This window comes from Zonotrichia albicollis, chromosome 2 (genome assembly GCF_047830755.1).
Source record: "Zonotrichia albicollis isolate bZonAlb1 chromosome 2, bZonAlb1.hap1, whole genome shotgun sequence".
NCBI lineage: Eukaryota > Metazoa > Chordata > Aves > Passeriformes > Passerellidae > Zonotrichia > Zonotrichia albicollis.
In genome coordinates this window covers 106,457,084-106,479,402 of record NC_133820.1, presented here as the reverse complement: position 1 = coordinate 106,479,402, position 22,319 = coordinate 106,457,084, and positions in this window count along the sequence as shown.

The following is a 22,319-nucleotide window of genomic DNA, read 5'->3' as shown; positions in this document are numbered from 1 at the left end:
CTGACAGGCATATGTCTCCCAGAAGACCTAGGGAGCCAGATATTGCTCCACTATTGTTCTGAGTCTCAGGACTGCTACAGAATTAGCTATTGCCTCAACCACTTTTAGGTCATGGTTCACTTTTAGGCATGGTTCCAGTTTTTTATGGACATAACTGCGCTTAAAACACCCATAAAAGCAGGGAATTACAAAATAGTGGTTTCTGTGGAAAGCACTGCATGGAGCATATCTTATCTTGTTTTTCCCTTCTGTCTCAAGGTTTTATGTCTTTTCTTCATGTTGATTGCTGTGTTTATAAAGAACATCCATACAACTTTCCAATACTTGTATTTTTGGTTTAAGTTCATATGTTCAAGGACAAAGGCAATAGCTGTCAGCTGAATATTTTCTTCCAGTTAATGAATTCTTATTTGGTTTCCCATTTTTTTCTTTTGCATATTATTACAAAGTCTTATGATGCAGTAACAATTATATTTAGCTCAGTTTTACTAACCCTGTGACTTCCCAATCTAACAGCTGACTTGCCAGCAGACCAATTAGGAAAATCTAGAGATGAGAAACTAAAAGGGGGAGAAAAGATCTGTATGTAGTTACCTGCTACATGGTACGGTTCTTACTGAACATATTTATTGTTTCTGTAATTCTACCTCAATCTCCATTATTAGTATGTAAACCAAATTCATTAAGTACAAGAAAAACAACACAGAAACAAAAAGGAAAACAGAATATAAGCAATACCACATAGGATTATTTTGCCTTAGGGAAGCCTATCACTCTGTTCTATAAGGATCAGTTACAGACACAAGATTAGGCTTATAACTTGAAATGTCTAAATTTAGGTGAAATTTAAATTCTACTTCAAAATGTGACTGAGGTTCTAATATACCTCTTCTTCAAAGCACAAGCTAAATGATCCATGGGGATACGCCTAGAGGTACTCAACAGGAAAAAATAGTTCAGGTAAGGATCAGATACACCCCAAGCTGTGACTTCAAAGAGTGAATTTGACTTTTGAGGTGAGGTGTCCAACAGCATGAGGGCCAAGGGAGAGGGCTGGGAAGGAAGCTTGTTGGTACACTGGCTCAGTGAACCTTCAGGAAACTGGGAATGGTGCTCAACAACAAAGAGTAGCTGACCTGCCAAACACAGAGCTTCAGGCCAAGGATATTGACAAACCTGAGGCCTAGGCCAATTGAAAACCCATGAAGTTCAACACGGAGAAACAGCAAGTTCTGTAGCTGGGGCAGAAAGAGGACACACGTCAGTCGAGGCCCTGGTGGAAAATACGTAGGGGTTTTAATGAATTCAAGGTTGAAAATAGGGCAACAGTGAACTCTCACCAGAAAGGAAGGAAACTGAAACATCAGGAAGTCAAGGACAGAATGTCATGGGAACTTATGACTGTCATTTATACAGTGCCAGTGGGGCTATGCTTGGCATAATCTGCCAAATTTTGGGCTCTCCCCAGTTCAGGACAGATGTAACAAAACAGAGCAGGGTCCAGCAAAGATCTATCAAGATCATTCATGCATGTATGAAGAAAATTTCTTCCTCAGAGATCTTGGAGACTCCACCAGACCATAGCACGGCTGACTTGATCTGCTGCTGGCATTTGTCCTGTTCCACATGAGAGATACCACTTGATCTCCTACAGGGCTCCCTCCCAACCAATGTGTCTCTAATGCCATTATACTGTGATTTTATTTGCCTGTGATGCAGGGGATCTGAAACTTAGGTCCTTGCTGGTCTCAGGGTATTTGAGAACCTAATTCCTGAACTGTTTTTAAGCGACTGCTGTTAGCTGCTCTCCAAACATCCCGATGATCTTGGTCAACATTCAAGTAAAACAAAAGGAAGAGAGGGAAAAAGAGAAAGAGTGACAAAGCAAAAAGACACCAAACTCAAACTCCTGTCCTGTGTTTTCACTTCCTAGAATCATGGGATGAAAAGCAAACAGAATCTGGAAGAGGAATTTAAAGCAGCTGATACCCTGTCCCACTAGAGCTTGGACTATTCTTCAAAGTGAGCAGTATGAGTCACTGCCTGACACTTTTGTGACTAAACTCCAATATAAGCATAATTTAAGGAGTATGAAAATACCCCAAAGTTTCTGGTTGGTGGGCAATTGAGGGTGAAAAACCTTACAGACTGCTGATAGATAAATCAGCTGTGGAAAGAATGGAATACCCTATTGAAAGAGGAAGATGTAATTTTTAACTTCGTATTTGTAAGGATGGTGAAGATTAAAAAGGGGGAGGGGTTACAAGAGACGAGGAAGAGAAAGAATAATGAGCAGAGAAAGCTGGAGGGAGAGAGGCAAAAAATTGTTGCTAAAATTGAAGAAAAAGTTTAAGATTAAAAAAAGACTAAGTCTTCTGTGTTATTATCAGGAAATGTAGAACAGAGTGACAGCAAGAAAATAGAAAAGTGGGGAGATCTACCTAGATCTGGACAGTTTCTTTAAAGGATAAATCAGTGTTCTTTGTACAAACAGAGGAGAAGTCAAAATACTTTCTATAATGAAGTCTAAATGCAGTGAGGCATGAAGAACCTCAGATATCATCTTGCCAAGAAGAAATGCTTGACTGAAGAATGGCAAAGTAAATTATAGTCCTCTAATTCTACATGGTAATGAGATTTTTTGCAAAGATGTACAGAAACACAAAAACTGAAGTAAAGAGAAAATTTTTCAAAATGAGCCAGCAATGGAGATTAGTGAAACAGAGAGTGGAAAAGAAGAGATGGGCAGGCAGACCTGAAGGGGTGCCAAGAGTGCCGTTAAAAAAAAGGCCCAAAATTATTTGACAAGAAGATCAATAGGAGAAGAACAAGGAGCAGAAGACAAACAGAGGCATTTAAATCCTGGGGAGTACTCAGACACTTCCTGAATATTATTCCAGACCAATGACCTGAAGGTGAGTTCATTTCCCTTCTCTGTCAGTCTTTAACTGATTTGCTAAATCTGCCTAGGCAGAGATCCATCTTATTCTAATTGAGGTACTGGGATGAAAATGAAGTAGTATAGAGACAGAAGATAGTACTCTAAAACTGCCTGTTTCTCTGATCTAAATTGATGAAAGAGGTCTAGGATTTGAAATAGTGACTTACAACGTGTCTAAAGATAAGACATTGCTGCAACTACAGCATTCAATAAATGTTTCCAAGATATATATTAATTATCTAACTCTGGAACTGCAAGTCTTGTTCTGACCCCAGAACTCTGCGTTACCATCAAATCCAAGTATAAAGTTAAATCACAGAAATTTGCCTGTGCTGCCTCCACCTATGCCAACCCTTTACAGCAATTCAACGGGGCCTCTACTTTACAAGTATCATGGTATATGCGCTAACCAATAGCTTTAGAGGAAATATAGTCAGTATCCTGTCACTAATCCCTAATAATTAATCCCTAATAAGACATACTGTAAAAGCATGAAATTAAAATTAATGAAAAAGAAATAAGTTCCAGAGGTGTTAAAAGTTTTTGGTTTTTTTTTTATTATATTAGTTATAACTTAATCACTGGCTGTAAAATCAAAACTCTGAAGCTGGACAAAACCCCCAACTTTCTCTGCAAGTGCAGAGCCAGCATTCCAGCCCCAAGCATTGCTCATATTTATCTCACCACATTCCACCAAAAAGTGGAATCCAGTCACTTTACCGAAAATCCTAATTTCGAATGAAATACACGTCTGTTTTTAAATATTAAGTTTTAACTGTTCACAACCACAAATTCCCAGATGGTAAGCAGTTGCAAATAGAGAAGGGAAAGCTTGCAAAGCATGGAAAAAATGCTCTCTGGCAAAGCTAAAAAATTATAGGAACTGGCTTGCCTTTGCTATACTTTTTCCAAGATGTAAAAAGAAGCCGACAGACAGATGGCTGCTTGCCATTTGTCATAACCCATTTCAAATATGTCTCCTTGTTACCTTTTCTCATACACTTTTCCTATCTTATCTTCAATAAAAATCTACTTCTTCTCAGGAATTGTTATAGCAGAAAGATTTTTCAGGTCTTAGAATGTCATTGGAATATTATAAGATTGGATGTAGTGTAGGAGTGTCCCACAGCTTTGTAGCACATGCTGACAAAAACAGGACAGTTTTTCCCTTTGATTCATTTGGTCTTACTGCTCTGAACTGTGAGTGTTAAAGACACTATGAATTAGATTACTGGAAAGCAGCTCTCTGGCATTAGTCTTCAAATCATATTTATTTTTGTCATTCAGAGTTTTCACATAGCAATCTTAGAATGTCTTGATGAATATTAACTAATTTATGAATTAGTTAACCTACTCAGGTGCCTAAAGAGGGAAATCTAGAAGCTTCCAAGATACTATAAAGTATTCTTCACCCAGGCTCCAGATGCATTTACAAAAAGATACAGGTCTCTTATGTCTCTTATGTCATACATGCTGGGCTCTTCACAGTGTCTGGGGTTCCCTAAGGAACCTCAGGGGATACAAGACTGTTGGAGATTTTTTCAGAAATGGCTTGGAAGGCAGCTGTGGGGGACAGGTTCTCACAGCCTGTTTCTGTAAACAGCAGAAGTTCTCAGGTTGTTTTTAATTACAAGTAAAAGTGACAAACATGAAGACCTTGAGAACCTTGCATACCAGAGTTCTCAGGCAGCTTTCTCATAACAAGTAGATATTCTATCTTTGGCTGTTTTGGGAAAGCAAAAATAATTTTGAGAACCCAAATCTTGGTATTAGAAACATAAGGAGGAGTTGGTCTGTTATCTCTGACCTATTGTGAGCTCGGGTTTGCAATATGCATGAACTTAATTAACACGGTTATAAAAAGTAACTGATTGAGTCAATAAACGGAGTCAGATGCTGAACGATGAAGTTGGGTCTCTCCCTCCATCTTCAATACAAGACATTTATGGCTTCGTACACAAACTGTGCCCTGATCACAGCTCCACTGAGCTTTCCTAAGTTGATCAAGAATCAGTAATTTTACCTTCCAGTTGCAAATCTATCATGACTATAAACAGTGATAATAAAATAATGTTTTCCACTGATGTGGTTTTAATTCAAATTGATATTAAAATTATTAGCTGGCTGTTTGAGATTTTTTTATAATTCTAGTATGCCTCCTTTCCCCCTCTTTATTCTACTATGAAATGATAGCTTTCTTAACTCCTACAGAATACAATTCTCTTGTTTTAAAGAGAACCAAATTAGTTAAACCTATGCACAAACTGTGTCTGGGCCAACCACCTAGAATCCAACAATGCAGAGATCCAAAGACGAAAAGCAAAGTTACTATATGCAAAATACTTCACAAAATTATGTACAGGAACTTTTAAATAAGTACGTTATTCTGTGGAAACACTTAAAGTTCATTCCAGCCCTTACAGCAAATGGATTGAATTCTGCATATTCCCTTGTACAAACAGGATAAAGCTCCCTTTTCTCACCCTGTAGGGCAAAGGATATTGGATCTTAAGGCCATAATATATCTGTGCATAGGAAACTTATTACAAGTCCTGGGTCTGCTCCAGACATACAGATATTTTAAGGAAACCATTCATTTGGAGAGAAAAGAAGGAATGACATCCGTCTCAGATTGAAGTTTGAGGTTCTGATTTTTTTATGTTTTGTTGCTTTTCTAATGAATAGCAGCTGTTCAAATGTGCTCAGAAGGTAGAACGCTGAATAAGCTCCAGTGCATGGGATTATTGGGCAAGGATCCGGGGAGAAGGTCAAAGGGGAGATATAAATAAATATTTATTTAACAGCTCCCATTGTTGTCAGTAAGGGATGATGGCTCAGCAAATCTAAAAATCAGCAAAGCTTTATTTAGGTGTCTGGATATGAATATGAGAGACTGTACACAGCCTAGATATAAACTATGCTATGTAGCTGGAAAAAGTAATATGACTGTGTTAATCTGACTTCTTACCTAGGCACTTCTTACCTAGACAATACTTCTGATTGTATAACACTGCTTTTTGAGATACATCGTTGATTTTAGAATGGAAAAAACAGTACATGGAATGTACTGCACAAACGTACTGTACACATGTAAAGGTATATGTGTTTACAAGGTTTACTTTTTTTTGGAAAATCTATTTCAAAAATATTGATTCAGTGCAATTAAGACCTTTTTTCTGATATTAATGTTGGTCTTCTAAAGCACAGGTTATAACAACATAACTTTCAATCAGAATATATTTTGCTTATGCTGAGAGGAGTTGTCAATGGCTGGGAAAATAATGCAGATGAGCTAAAGATATTTTACTAAGTCTTACTGCTTTAACATTAGTGCACTGTCTACAGGCTTAATCCAAATTTCTCATGCAGCCATATTTGCTGCTACTTACTCACTTCTGTGTACATACACTAGTACCCTCTACTGGTCTTAAATTTACTGTGGTGTTCAGCTAGTCAGAGGAGGTAGAGGCAAACCCTTAATAGACATCTGAATGATGAATACTTTCCTTCCTTCTGTTTTGATCAGGAGGTCATGATCTCTGTTCCTGTTAAAGGCACGACATTACTCGGCAATGTGGGGTGGTTTCTGTCTGTCCTACAGTTCATTAAAATTGTGCATAAAAGCACGGATAGTGGAATCAACAACAAACTAGCACTGCTGGAAAAGACATAAAATACTGCACAGCTAATCATAGAGAAAATATGGCCCCTATAACAGCTCTTTGTTCTCTACATTCTTGCTGTCATCTGTTGTGCTGTTTTCAAGAATGTCAGATGTGAATTGATTGGCAACATCTTTGCTTGAGGGGAGCAAAGCTATTTAATGTATATGGTTTTTAAAATTCTATAACAGCCTATGAAATGCTCTGGAAATATGTAAATTCACATTTAATTGTCGTTGAAGAAAAAAGATCAGTAACAAAAATGCTCCAAGAAGAAAATATGGCTAAAAGGAGCACCATGGACAAGAAAGCACTGAATTTCTCAAAAGGCAGATAAGTAATTGTCCACATAAGGACTCTTATATGCCACTTGTACAGTTTGGCAAAGTTATAGCAAATAATGCAATCATTGGATTCCACCAAAAAGCCCCACATTTTTCAATACATAAATGACAATTTTTATTCCCAAAAGTTTTCTAAGTAAGTGGGCATGAACTTAGTCATAATGGTTTCCTAACATTCACCAATAAACAAAGCCATTTTAAATTACAGTTTCCAGAAAATGGAAAAGGGAGAGATAATTCTTATCCTGAGACTTTGAAACATCCATGCCAATATTTCCAGTTTAGCCACTGACTAGGATGCTGGACTTCAGTAATATTTAATATAGCATGATATTGTGCACAGATCCTACAGCTCCCAATGGCTGAGATCCTCTAAAAATAAAAAGTTCTGCTTTAGCAATGGCACACACTGATGAACTTTTGAAGGAAGAGGTTGGCATGGTATTTCGGTGCCAGTGCTAGAGGATTCTTGGAGCCCATAACTAGTGCTGTATCACCAGATACTGTCACCATCAGGTTCATCTGAACCTAGAAAGCGTGAGCACTAAAAAAACTGCTGTAGGTGGAGGGAGAGCTACTCTGGATGTTTCGTTTGGATTTTTTTTTAATCTTATTTGTTTGGTGTTTATAGACTGTTACTTTGCATGAAAGAAATACATCCAGAAACTTTTCTGGTTTGGCTTATTTTTACTGAGCAAATGTTCTATATAATACTAAAGCCCTTAAAGAGATTTTTTTCTATTATGCTTAAGCTTGGTTACCCATGGACTTTCTCTCCCTTTGTTTTCATGCTTGGCCTTGTTACAAAGGATCACAAATTTTATGCACACCAAGGAAACCTTTGAACAGTAACAATAAGTTAAGAGGCTGGACGACTTATTCTGAATGCTTGCTTTTTCAATTGTAAAATGAGAAGAACGATCTTTCCAAGGGAAAAAATTAAAAAAGAAAATACTTTCTTTTTCTCTTGAAAAATGCTAAATGATTTTTAGCAACTTTTCTTGTCCAACTAAATGGAAATTATCTTAACTGATTTCCTCAACCTGGTTCTCTGAGAAAGATCTAAATAATCTCTAAGATCTAAATAATTCCCATTTGCATGTCCATCTGAATGTCATTCCCTTTATTTCCACTGTCCCCTTATCCAGTAACCTATAAAATTCTTAAGCTATTAAAGAATATGTTAGAGGAAGGTGAATGATCCAAGCTATAGTATGTTCTTATATTGCTGGGAAAATAAGGCAGTAAGAAGATTAGAGTTCCCTGTGTCCCCCTTGAAGGAAAAGGGAAGGAACACTAAAGAGGTAGTGAAGTCAGGAACATATATCTCTAAAGTACTGACTTGGCACACTACCTCTTGCTTAGCTAGAGAGCAGTAAAATGTGCTTAGGGGTTATGGCACTAAGTTGAAAATACTGTGATTGCTTGGATCATATAAGGAAGTGAAGCATTGTGTTTTAAGCAGCAGGAGATATAGGGAGAAGGGCTGGTAGGAGAAGACTGGTTTGCTTAGTTTTGCTTCTCAGTGAGACATTAGAGGATACTTTTAGTTGTTTGTAGTTTTATTTTTTTTATTAGTCTGATTGTATCATGTTTCTTTTCAAGCATGAATTAAAGATTATGAATATTTCATTTTCTGTTTTATTTCCAGATTTTTCCTGTTTGGATTGCGCCTTAGATTAGCGGGTAAGGTATAAGGACAAACCAATTCATGTAAGAGGAAGAAACACCCTTTTCCCACTTCTTTCTGAATAGAGGTAATCAGATACAGAAACCATAGAAGCATTGAATGGTTTGGGTTGGAAGGGGCCTTAAAGACCACCAACTCCCCCTCTATAGGCAAGGACACCTTCCACTACACCAGTTTGCTCAAAGCCCCATCCAACCCGGCCTTGAGCATTTCCAGGGAATCCCCAGCTGTTCTAGGCAACCTGTTCCAGGGTCTCACAACCCTCACAGACATGAATTTCTCCCTAATATCTAACCTAATCCTAATATTTTGTTTTAAAGCCATTACCCCTTGTTCTCTCACTACATGCCCTTGTGAAAATCTTTCTTATGGGCCTCCCTTAGGTACTGGAATGTTGCTGTAAGATCACCCTGGAGCCTTCTCTGTTCCAGGCTGAACAACCTAACTCTCTCAACCTGTCTTGACAAAGAATTTCTCTTGGGAGAGAATTTCATTCAACCCACAGTACAAATCTAAGCCAAATACACTTAAACTATTATTTTAAAAGATAGGTTTGTTGAATTAGTCTCAAATCTTTTGATGACAAGTATCCAGTTCCACAGTCTTTGCTACTGTATATCTTACTTCACTCATGAGAGAAGAACTGACTCTTCTTCAATGCCTTCATATGGTTTAGAAATAAAAATATCTGCATTTTGGTTTCATGTGGGATATTTAATACCTTCTATGCTTCTACTAAGACAAAATAAAAACAGAACCAAGACAAACAGTGAGATAAATGGACAGATAAATGGCAAATGTTTTAATTCTGATAAAAGTACAAAATAATAGATAAAAGAAAAGAGGACAAGGACATAAATTAAACTACCATCTACTAGAAGTAATTTCTGGGAATACAGCTGTCAAGTCCTTTAAATTCTAAGCAGTACTGCCATTATGGGCATGTTTTGTGTCTAAACTGTGTGTCTACAACTGCTTGTGAGTTACATAAAGGCTTAAGAAAATTATAATCTTAATTAGATCGAGAGTGCAAAATGAAAATCAAGTTCCAACTATGAATTCTGGGAAACAACTTGAGATAGAGATCATGCAGGGATGATTCATTTGACAAGTTATCTAATTTAAGTAAATATTGCTGGGTTGCGAAAGTAATTTTAAAGAAAATGCAGAGCTAGTAGTTAGAGTTGCCCTAGGGAAAATTTATGAGTGATATTGTCTTCACACTCCTGCTCAGTCTACCCTTTGTGAAAATGTTTTTGTTGTCTGTTTTTCAGTCTTGGTTCACATGATATATTTTTTACTGCGATTGGTTGAAAATCCTGTATTTTACAAAATATGTGGAATATGTATGCTTTAATTCACAAACATATATATATATGTGTAGATATTTTTTCACAGAGAGATAAAAAAGAAAGAGTGGATGTGTGTTACAAAAGCAAAGACAATCAGCTTCCCTGGCTTATGAAATGGAAACAGCAGAAACATATTCTATCCTCAGGTCTGAAAAAGGTCTTGAGCCTCCAGTTATTAATGTTTCAGATGACTGTTTTCTGTGAATGAATGTCTAAATCAGGCTGAAGGATAGGAAATTTAAACAGCTATAATAAACTGCCGTGTGTAAAAACAGTTGAGATTATACATGGGTGGAAGATTCACCTTGACTACTATATTATAATTAATGCCCATCTTAAAGTATCCATTTGGCAATCATTTTGTTTCTTATCAAATGTCTATATTTTATTTACTGCCCATCCCTTTTTCCTGTCTCCCACAAGAGTCATTTCATGTTTCAGGTGCAGAAACAGTTTCAGAAATTGTAGAAACCGACTATGTATAAAAAAATGTGACAGAACTGTGACCTCTCTGATATTTAGCCTTTTTCAATCCCTTATTTCCCTTTTCAATCACTCTCTGGAAATGATACTTTACTAATTTTAGATTGAGTCATCCATTTCAGCAGCTTATACAAGAAACAAAGAATCTTTCAATGCAGCACTTGTAATAGAATCACAGAATTAATGAATTTGTAAGTGAACAGCACATAACGCAAATAAAACTAAAAAGTATTTTTATTGGGCTTATTTTTTTCTATGCTGGTTCTGGCTAGTCCAAAAAAAGCTTAGATGGAAAACGTTGTGTCATTGTTTCTATTATAGAAACTATAATTTTCAGAAGTTTATAACAGAATTGTAATAAATTTATCATTCTGTTTACAAATTACACAGCAGTTATTTGGTTTTTTTTTATATAGTAGTCTTCAGGGGAAGAGATAGGATTACACTGAGATACCATAACTAAAGAATGGAATAATTCCAAGTTGGTATTTATATATATTTGAATCATTTAAAATGGCACAAAATCTTCTACAGGACATGAACATTAACTTCATTTAATTAAATGATAATATTTGTCCAATCAGCATGCCAAGGCATTCCATTGTGTGGGGCCCATGGACCCTTTTGTTCTGACTGGGTCAAAAAGCTATAGACTATATTTTCTTTGAAATGTGTTCTTTTGTTTGGTGAAAGCTGTCCCAAAGCAATTAGTGTCACAGCTTCGAAAGAAGCATAAGTAAAAATTGAAAAAGCAAAGGGGAAAGCAGCACATATAAATCTGCCTCTTATGCCCATAAACAGTGCAAAATTAAGATGAGTGTCCTGGTCCAGTGAAGTATCCCTGTTGGAGGAGATCCTCACAGCATAAAGGTGATTTCTGTCATGAAGCCACAAGCCTGCCTCCCCGGGGACATGTGTCCAGATCACCCAGCCTTTAACGTGGTTGCATAAATGTGGAAAACAACAGCGGTAGCATGGTGCTGGGCATGAGCCAACGTGCACAGGCTTTTAATTCCAGGTTGCTTTATCTGGCTGTCCCAGGGCATGGACCAAATAGATACATAACTGCCTCCAGCTGCTCATGAACATATCCTGCATGCGAATTTCAGTGAAGGAGGGGGAAAAGGAGGAGAACACATCCTTCACAGCAAAATTTGGCTGTAACCAATTTTTTTTGATTACCAGATCCCCTATTCAAAATATCTAGCCAGGCCGGCATTTGGGCAATAAAAAATTGCACATCAGGCTAAGAGCAGATGCCTCAAGGGAGGCCCTGTTGCCACAGACCCAAGTCCCAGAGATGTGATGCCACCAGAATGTGCTTCTCATTAAAAACCACATAGCATTGTATGCTGCCTGTTTCTAACATTCTTAGGCAAATAGATTAATATTTTTAAATATTCCCATCTTTCCAGTCTTCTAAAAAACTATATGCTGGAATGGACAAGGTTTAATGTTTGATACAGGTACAACCATTCAGGACTTTCATCTCAGTCTAATTCTCCTAGAAGAAGGGCATTTGACAGAAAAGTCATGACTGTGTACTCAGATGAGGAAAACATATTTTATTTTATTTTCACATTTTGCTTTTGACAGCAACTATTTTTGCAGACAATCCCTGTTCTGTGGTACACCCCATCAAATAGAAAAGACATGTAGCTGGCAGCATTGGTCAAACTGAAAAGCAGAGTAAGTTTCAAAGTCTGCACATGAAGCAGGGAGGTTGCTGTGGGATAGGACAGGATAGAACAGGATAAGGTAGTGAAGGCAAGGCAAGTCATACCCTGAATGTTAGTTATATTAGATGTCTACTTCCCACATTATTGTAATATACATTTCACCTCCCATTTGCAGTAAAAACTAAATTGCTTAGTTGATTTATTTAATATGAAATGCATTTCTATTGACAAAAAGAATTGGCAGATTCATAGGTATGAATCTGACTTACTTAAGTGGCTGATAATTATGTCACTAACTTGAGTGGATACAGAAACAAATCCTTATTAACATGTGCTTTCTTATTGACTCATTGCATTTAAATTGTATCTGTAAGTGCCACCTATAAAACTCTTCTGCGGGCATTTTGTGATGCTATGTCACACTATCTCTTACAAATTGGTGTAAAAGTTATACTGAAGAGCAGTATCAGGAAATTAGTAATTGGTACCTTAAAAAATCCAGACTGTATGCTAGGCATCTGCTTTCTCATTGTGAGACTAGTTTTTCCTCACAAGGAGACTAAAAAAATCCAGAAAGTGGCCTAATCACAGTGCAGTTCTCAAGAAAGTCATAACACAGGGAGTTCATAGACCTTGGAAGAAAGCAATGTGTAATTCCACAACCCTCTGCATCCCATCTAGATAATTTAACTCTCTGTCTGACAATCAAGGAATGACATGTTAAATCACTAAGATGGCTGTTGTTTTATAAAGTAATGTATTTCTGGTGTATTACTTCTAGATACTTGGAAGAAAAATATTTCTTACTGAAATTGGATTTTAAGCTGTTCCCGCAACTGCACCATTACATTCCTTTATTCCTTTCCTTTATATCCTGAGGTATTGGGTTTTCCTTTGTTTTCCATGAAGTTCTGTGTAATTTTTAAGGCCAGCTATGATCTAAAACATGGCAGGGAGGTGGTTCATTTTATAAAATCAAAATGGAGTATCTAATGCATATAATGTATGTTGCTGACACAATTAGTATCCAACTGCAATGGAATCCCAGAATTTTGTCTATTAGGTAAGACACAAAGAATTTTTAAGATTAAGGGTAACTATGCCAAAACCTGGGATCCATGCATTTCAAATCACATGCCCAGGTGATGCTTCACTGGAGTGAGGGCTCAGAGCACAGGAAAAGGTGCCCCTTGGAAATCTATAAGCATAATGCACTGTTGCATGGCCCACTGTTCCCAGATCCAGCATACTTGCAACACAGAAGCAAGACTTTGATCCACCACTTCATGGCGCCAAGTATGCAGAGGAAACAGAAGTGTTTGTCCTCTGCCCTCTTGTCAGCAGTGCACTGGAGAGCAATTAAAGCTGGGTGCTGCACATAAATATCACATTTAGGGTGAGTCTAGATTGGAGAAAAATGTACAGGTTTTGCATCACAATCCAAGATCTGTCAGAATTGGGTGCCATGCAAGAGAGAATGCAAAATACCTCTGTGATATAATTTAACAGAAAACTATGAGAAGGTAACTATTTGATGTATGTCAAAAGCTGATTCAGTTATTCCCCATGTTTCAGCAATGTTCAATAAACACCCAGTGATATTCCTAAAGTTCACAATTCACGATATTTGGCTTATATTTTGTTTCCATGAAATTTATGGATTATTCAGCTTTCCTGTGCTGCCATCCCCTTGAAAAAGAGCATTAAACGTTAAAAAGTCATGGCTGCACCCCTTTCATTTGACTTTTTAGTGTGTATGTGTTTGAATGCAGCTTCCTTCCTTCCTCTATACTTCCCCATTGCCCAGTTTCCTCTTAGACAATATATACTTCCTAAAACAATGAATCTGTACCTAACTAGGCAGAAAAAGAGGAAAGAGGCAGACCGGATTGGATCCATCTGATCACTCATATTATACATATCAGTATTAAATGCTGAATTTATTCACCAAGTACATTATACATACGAGAACACTGTAGCATTAAGCAATAGAAGAGATCCACAGGAAGATCATTGAACAGATATTTCACAAACATGGGTTTGTTGGCAAGATTAATCATGCCTATTATACTTGACCCATATTCCCTTTTTTTTTTTATAAATTAAAAACATGACAAAAACAGAAGTTGGGAGCTATTCAGTCATAACAACCACAAACTAATTAAAGTGAAGCTATCCTGTATATATTGAAGTCATAATTGAATTTTTGTTGACTTTAATGGAGACAAGATTTTGCAAACATTCAGAAATCTGTAAGAGTTTAAAAAAAAAAGTGAAGACACTCAAGCTTGTTACACTCTGAGTATTAAATAAGAGCAAACCGTGACGCTAATCAGGTTTGACTTCTAAAATGTAGTGTTTATGAAAAGAAGTTTGAACATTAAGAAATCCACAATGGGGACTATTCAAACTAAAACACTTTATGATGCTTTAATTACTTTGGGTTTGGTTATAATTTTGGCTTTTTTCTTGGGACTGCCAGCTGCAGTAGTGATGAGTGCAGATAGCTCCCTCAGGATGAGGATGTGGAAGTAGGGAATGACTAATCTTTTCTATATCACAGAAATATTTGAATTGTTCCAAACATTACAGTTTGACTTTTCAGTTCTGAGCCATATATAATCTGGTTCATATATAACTACATTATTCATAATAACTACATTCTTAGTTTTCAATCCTGTGCTTCATTAAACTACAGAGGTATCTAAATTACTTACATGAAAGCTATTTGTGAACTGCAAATATATTACTGGTTGGCCAAAATTGTTCCCCAGCTTTCAGAAGCTCCATGAAAAAATTGTCAAGATTTCAGAACAGGAAATGTTAATTGGCTCAGTTGTTTAATCATCAAGTAAATTATACATATGTATAATGTGCATAATGACCCCACATGGGTCATTCACTTGAGAGTAAGGCTTGATGATCCTTGTGGGTCCCTCTTCCCTCAGAATGTCCTGTGATTCTGTGAAAAACGGAACAATAACAAAAAACAAGGAAAAATAATTTATTTATTAATTAATTTACAAAACAACTTCAGACAGCCTTTGTTTTCCAACTTAGAGCAGACTGTTTATTACCTACATCATAGAAATTGCATTTCTGTTAGAACCAAAGACAACCAAACATTGAAAATATCCACTGTGAAAGAAAATCTACAGCTTCAGACATTAATGGTGTGGAGCACCCAATCCAAAATGGGATGTATCTGGTTTTCAAAATAGGCTGAAGCCCAAAGATTTCCTCAGTTCAAATTAGAAATCAACCATAAAAAAATGGGTTTAACTTTTATCTGGATGTCTAAATATGGCTTAAAAGCCCTGGCCAAATTATTTTCCATTATGAAGACACCATAACACATCTAACTTCTCTTCATAAATTTTAATATGCCAGAGACTATTTAATCCCTGGGAGGCAGCATGGAACTCCTTTCAGTCACACAAAGTAGAGAGCACTAACACTAGGCACCCCTGCTCCAAGCAAGAAATTTTGATATCAGGTCAAAGCTCATCAATTATTTATTAGCTCTTCTTTAAAAAAGAAACTCATTAGAAAGAAGTAGTTCTTATGAAAATCTTAAAATACAACAAAGCCTGTTTGGCAACAAGGGCTCCTCATAAGTGACTTCTATACTTGATATTCACAAGATGCGGAGTCACTTTACTTCACAGCTAAAACTCATTAGGCCCACAGGTCAAGACCATTTCTCTCTTCACAATTCTTTTACTAGTTGTCTAGCTTTTATACTCTGTCCCTTGGGCTGAGCTATGTATTCACTTCCTCCATGCTGGTCTGCCTAACTCAGGAAGTCCTTCACATTCTTTCAAGGAACTCAGGGAGCTCGATACACTCAACTGTTGATAGCTGGTTATCCAAACTCCTTGACCATCTTCTCTAAGCCTTCTCTCATTTTAAGGGTTTATTGGTCAGCCACACTCAGTAAGGTGACTTAAACACATTTTTGTATCATTGCTTCAGTAGCTAAAGGTTATAAAATACAGTGATGCCAGAAAGCTCCTTCTTTGCTCCAGGTGCAACTTTGTGTGTGCCAAAAGGAAGCAATTCACTAGGCCAAGTGGGCTTCACCACCTTACTTAACTAGCACTGTAAAGAGGCAAGATTCTGATTAAGAGAATTAAGAGACCTCACTGCCTGTAGGGCTAATGTTGTACCCTTGGCAAAGAGCCAGTTCCATGCCCCTGGGTTGTTTAGGCTCTACAATCCATAAAATAACTTGACAAGCTTTTGACAAAAATTTCACATTCCCCAAGTGTGTAGAAGTTATTCTTCATGCGGCCTTCAAACAAGCTGACACAAGAGAATCCTGCTGGGGTTGGCTCAGTTTTATCTGTAATGAGCCGAAAAAAGACAGAAGCCAATATTCCACACTATAACTGGAATCGGCAGCTTATCTCATTAACTATTCACAGTGGAGCTGCTATGCTTGAGGAAGCCGGATAATTCTCCCTTTCTTTAGATGAAAACATATTCACTTGAGTATTGTGAGGCTGGAATTTGCCCTTAGTGCAAACCTGCCATGAAGTAACTACTTTACTATTTAGAAAAAACTCGTGGCCACTTAGAGTTTTTACAGCATTTTTAGCTAAAGATGATTCTAACATTTCAAAACACAGTGTGATGATTTCCATTTGCTAGTCAAAGGTATTTTAAATCTTTGCAATGTCTGAAAGCATGGATAAAACTCTTAAGGCACATCTGTAAGTTCAAAAAGCCACAATGAAATCAAACTAGCAATAATAGTTTCTTGACTGATATCTTTGATGCCAAATTGTATTCTGGAAGCATTTTTATAACCAGATTCTGAACTTTGAAATAGGGTTTTAGGTTTATAACAGAAACAATTACAAAAGCAAGGCCAAGTCCCTGCATCTGGATTCAATGGTTGCACCACTGGTCTTGGAAGTTACAAACCTAAGTCTGTACAAATATATGTTAAGAACTTCAGTCGTGCAAATACAGTGGCGGTATATTGTTTTTTTCTTTAAGAAAAGAAGAGAAAATGGTAGCGATAAACAAGAAATATTTTAAATGTATATACCTTTCCAGTAGGAAAAAAATATATTTATATTTCATTTTTCAGAATATATTTCTGAAAAGATTAATTAGTACTTTCAGCTCAGCTTTATATCTGTGTTAACCCCTCTCCCTAGATATGGCCTCCAAGTGTCATTTGTAGCAGAAAGCCTAGATTTTGCTATGTCTGCTTATCAGAGCAGCATATAAAAACCACTGATGTCTTATTTTCTGGCCACTGGATTTCATTTAGACATTCAGATCACACAGATCTGTGTAACGCTGCACTACTAAAAATATTATAAAACTGAATAAGATACAGTAAAACATAATCTAAATCTGCACTGATCTGTCCTGACATGCTGAGCATTACGAAAACATATTTTGTCTTTGCTCACAAGCTGTTATGCCACTTACCAGCTCAGATATGAAACAATTATATTCTGCAAATCCATACATGAGTAAATAAATAAACCTGTTAATTGTTAAAATCCTCTAACCTCTAAAAGGATATACTGTTTTTGTTGTGTCCAGTTCTGTTCTTATTGAGGGCATTGAGGTATCTATAGCCTATAGGAATATTTAAAAGATGGAGCAGAACACATCTCATGATTTCTCCAGGGTTTGTGGCATGTTTTGTTAACACTCTTAAAGTTTCGTTAATCACCTGGCACCAGCTATACAAAGCCTCTTTCAGTACTGCTAGTTTTACTGCTGAAACATATTCAGTGTCAAGTCACCTGGGCATCCACTTCAGGATTAAAGTTTGCCTTCCACTATGTAAAATCCAGCGACTCTGAAGTGTTTCTCTGATAGTTTTTTGATGCAGAAATGCACAGTATGAGAATACCAAGAATGGTAGGGGAAGCACTTTTTTCAGTCAAGAGTGTGTTTCTGAAAGCAGGGACAGATAAAAAATGGAGCTGAAATAGCTGTCCAGTGAAAGAGGGAAAACATCTCTGATTAGTGTTTCTGGGGACCTTGTTAAATTTCTGGAAATAGCTATATATCAGGATAGCCTGTGTTGTTAGGAGACTAAGTTCATTGGCCTAAGAGTCATATGTGCTTCCTAGTCAGGTAACAAGAAGCGACAAAACATTGCCGTGTTTCAAGTGTGCACCACGAAAAGGGTAGCAAATCTTGGAGCTTAAAGGGAAGAGCCAAGTACTTGGGTCTAAGTTTTATTGGCAGATGGGACTTGAACAGCTGAGCAGCAGTTTGGCACCATTCTTAGTACAGAATTTGTTCTTCAACTTGAAATGTTGTTCTTCAGTACAAAATGAACAACACAGGCTGAGAAGGTTAAACTGAGGAAGTGGAGAAATTTTTGTAATTTTCAATGCCAAATAATACAGTGTAAACCACAGTACGCTGAAGAAGACTCAAGTGGAGAATGTTTACTGCCCACTGCTACAGATTATTCTTTTTCTTTCTTTTTTTTTTTTTTTTTGGTAATACTTTAATAAAAGTTGAATTCTTAGCTGAGGAAAGAAAGCAAATGAAATAAAGTTCTCATCACCTCTTTTATTTCAGCTGTTTTTTTGAAAAGAGAGAAATATTTTTCTTTCCTCAGCTAATTCTTTAGCTGACAACATAAGGAAGAAAATTTGGCTCTGTGATGCTTCATTTGAAAGATGTAGAAGTGGCATAGAAAATGCCCAGCAACAGTTTCCATGTTATTACTCCCAGGTTATTAACAGTCTGCTAGAAGTATCCTATGCAGTTAAAAGAAAAACTTCCTCTTCACAACATTTCACTGGGAAAACAGAAATAAAATAAGAGAAATAAAGAGATACTGGAACACAGTCAGAGGAAACTAAACCTACTTCTTCTAGTGGTATCTCTCATTACAGATTGAAGTAGATTCTTTCATTCATTCTTTTAATCACAGTACCTCTTTATTCCTTCACTTGTTAATACTTTCAGAGGCTACACCATTTCCTGCCCTTCTGCTTTGTAATTTAGAACAAAGGTAAAGCAGGACTGCATCTCTCAAGGTAACAAGAGGAACTTGCCCCATGTGTTTTCATCCAAGTGACCCCTCAGATAAGCCAGGTCCAAATGGGCTACCCTGGTCTGGGGGAAACTGAGGAGCCCTGTGTAGCTGTGGCAGTGTATACAGCACTGTCTGTCCTGTGCTCAAAGGTCTCCGGATGCAAGTCAATCCAGAGATATGTGATGGGCAGAAGTGTCAGCCCAGCACTGTGCTCAAGCAAACAAACTCTGTGGAAAGGCAGACATGGGATCAAGCTAACACAGCTATGCAATCCCCGTCTGGAGCTGCCCTGCAGACACAGCCACTGGGCTCCAGCCACCCACCAGACATGCCCAAAGGCACTGGAAGCAAGGACAGCCGTGTGACATTTCTGTTTGCACTGGCACAAGAAACAGTTCTGTTTTGCTGATGGCAGCTGAGGGCCCACCAAGGCTGTGGCACCCTCTGTTACAAACTCCCTGCCTCCTCTGCTGCCTGTGCTTCCTGCATACCTCAGTGAGCCTTGGCCTAGCATTGCTTTCCCTCCCACGCTGCTGACCCTCATTTTTTCTTCATTTCTTGTTAATCAGCATTTACTCCAATTAGTTTGTGATATAACTTGTCAGGCATTATAGTTCAAACACATGAAAGATCAAAAGTAAATAAAGGAAATACTGACACTGGCAGTAGACCCAGGACGCTCTCCCAATACAAATACTCAGTGCCTGAAGACAAGCAGTGAACAAGTCATGACAGCACATGGGTATTATTTCTGTAAGCTAACAGTTTGTTTTTCTGCATCATAAAGTTGAATGTAATCCATCAACTTTTCTAGAATTCTTCATTTTTCTGCTGGAAGTTAAACAAGGCCCTAATTCATCTGCAAAAATTTATCCTCCATTTGCTGCCAAGTGGTAAAAGCAATAGTTAATTTATTACCAGCTCCAACAGAAGGCATTTAAAAAGTTCTGCTTTTTCATGTGTGTCACTCATGGGATTTTCAGTCTTCTGGGCTCCTTCTTTCTCCTCTTTTGGAGACAGCTGTCAGGAAAGTCCACTTGTCCATCAAGTTTATTCATCAGTAAGACTGTGATGGTCTATTCCTCGCTTTGTTAAACCATAGCAAATAAAAAACATCAGTTTCAACTTCAAAAAATTTGTCTTGTTTAATAAACAGAATCTCAGAGCTCTCTTCTTCCTGCATGAGGCTGCTTGACAAGAGAAACTGAGAGAGAATCCCAACTGAGAAGGATGGTACTGGACAGAGATAATAGGGGAGGAAAGAAGACTGGAAGTTTCATTGCACCTATGGCTGTTTTTTCAGCAAGAACTATGGGTACGCTATGGCAGTACACTTTGCATACCAGGAAGCAGAAGCTGGGGCAAAAAGGATAATCATAGGATAACAGAACAGGTTGAGTTGGAAGGGACCTTAAAGATCATCCTTCTACCACTTTACTCAGAGTGCCATAAAACCTGGCCTTAAAATCATAGAATAGAATCATTGAATCAGCAAGTTTGACAAAGACCTCCAAGATCATCAAGTCCAACCTTTCACTGAACACCACCATGCCAACTAAACCATAGCACTAAGTGCCATGTCTAGTCATTTCCTGAAGACTTCCCAGACTCTATCACTGTTGTAGTGTGTTCCTCCTGTTCCTCATGTTCAGCAAGGTGTTGACCAACACCCCCAGGCCCTTTTTCACTGGGCAGCTTTCCAGCCACTCTGCCCCCAGCCTGTAGTGCTGCATGGAGTTGTTGTGCCTTGAACACTTCCAGGGACAGAGTGTCAACGACTTCTTTGGGCAACCTGTTCCTGTGCATCATCACCCTCACAGTGAAGAATTTCTTCCTAATATCCAAGCTAAATCTACTCTCTCTCAGCTTAAAACTATTAAGAGCAGCTAAGCCATATTTAAAAAAAAAAAAAAAAAACCAACAAAAAAAACCAACCAAAACAAAAAAAAAAAAAAAGAAAAACAAAGAGGAAAACTTGAAGGCAAGGAGGAGATAAATTGTCTGAAGAAAGGTATAGAGAAGAGCCCTTGCAAAGGGCAGCAACATACTGGCGCTGCAGCTGCAAAGAGAGGAACAGATAACTGGCTCCTAGAAAATCCAAAACTTCATTTCTGAGAGAGCAGTCACGCTACAATAGTTTGCCAAAACTGTGCTTCAATGTTGGCTCTTACTGAAAGTTGAAGGTAACTCCTCAGCCTGTGAGCTAAGTGACCACAAGGACAGTGGTAATGATGGAATTTTCCCTCAAACACTGCCAATCTGAACAAAGTGAAGGTATTTCACAATTAGGGAACTTCAGTGAAAATAAGAAAGACAGTTCTCTCTAATTGTACCATTTCCTCAAACTTTCATGCTTGACTTACCCTTAGCTGCCTCCCAGTCCTGCCAAAAAGCCTGTCATTTGCTGCTACCTACAACAAACAAGTTCTTGTTCATGTGAACAGCCTTTTACCTTCAGACTAACTTTCAGAAATGACTGTATCACAAACTCACTTGGTGCTCCCTACAGTTCAAGTATTTCTACTTGGTTTTCCTAGTTCCTTTGAAATATTTTCCTACCACTTCGTAAACTCTATGTAAACAGCAGTTACCACAGCTGAAATGGCAAATATCAGTGACATGGATGATTTCCTTCACCATTCATGTGCTCTGCCTGTCCCTAAACAGTGTAAAAACTTGGAACAGTTTGTAAAGATGTTTTCCAACCATTTACTGTACCAGATGCCAGAAAACCTAGCATCAGAGAAATTATACTGCTGCAGTAGCTATCTAGATATCAGTAAATGCCTCCCCTTGAAATATAGCTGAAACCTCAAAGTAAAAAAACTAAAAAAATACTGTGACCACAGGGCTGTCCATGCACATGTAGCATCTATGAGTTCCATATCACCAACAATATTTACTACTAACTCCCTAACTGTAAGTACTACACATCAGTTAACAAAATCCTGTCCTTAATACTTTTAATTCTCACAATTTATATTTAAGAAATGGTAAACTTTGCAATAAAGTAAAATATATATTAGAGCTGGATGTGCTTTGTTACTAAAGTAGTGTGGTTTTTACCCTGTGAACTGTTGATGCATTTACTGTTAATACAGAATTGATAAAATAATATGGGTTGGTATTGGCTTTGCTTGG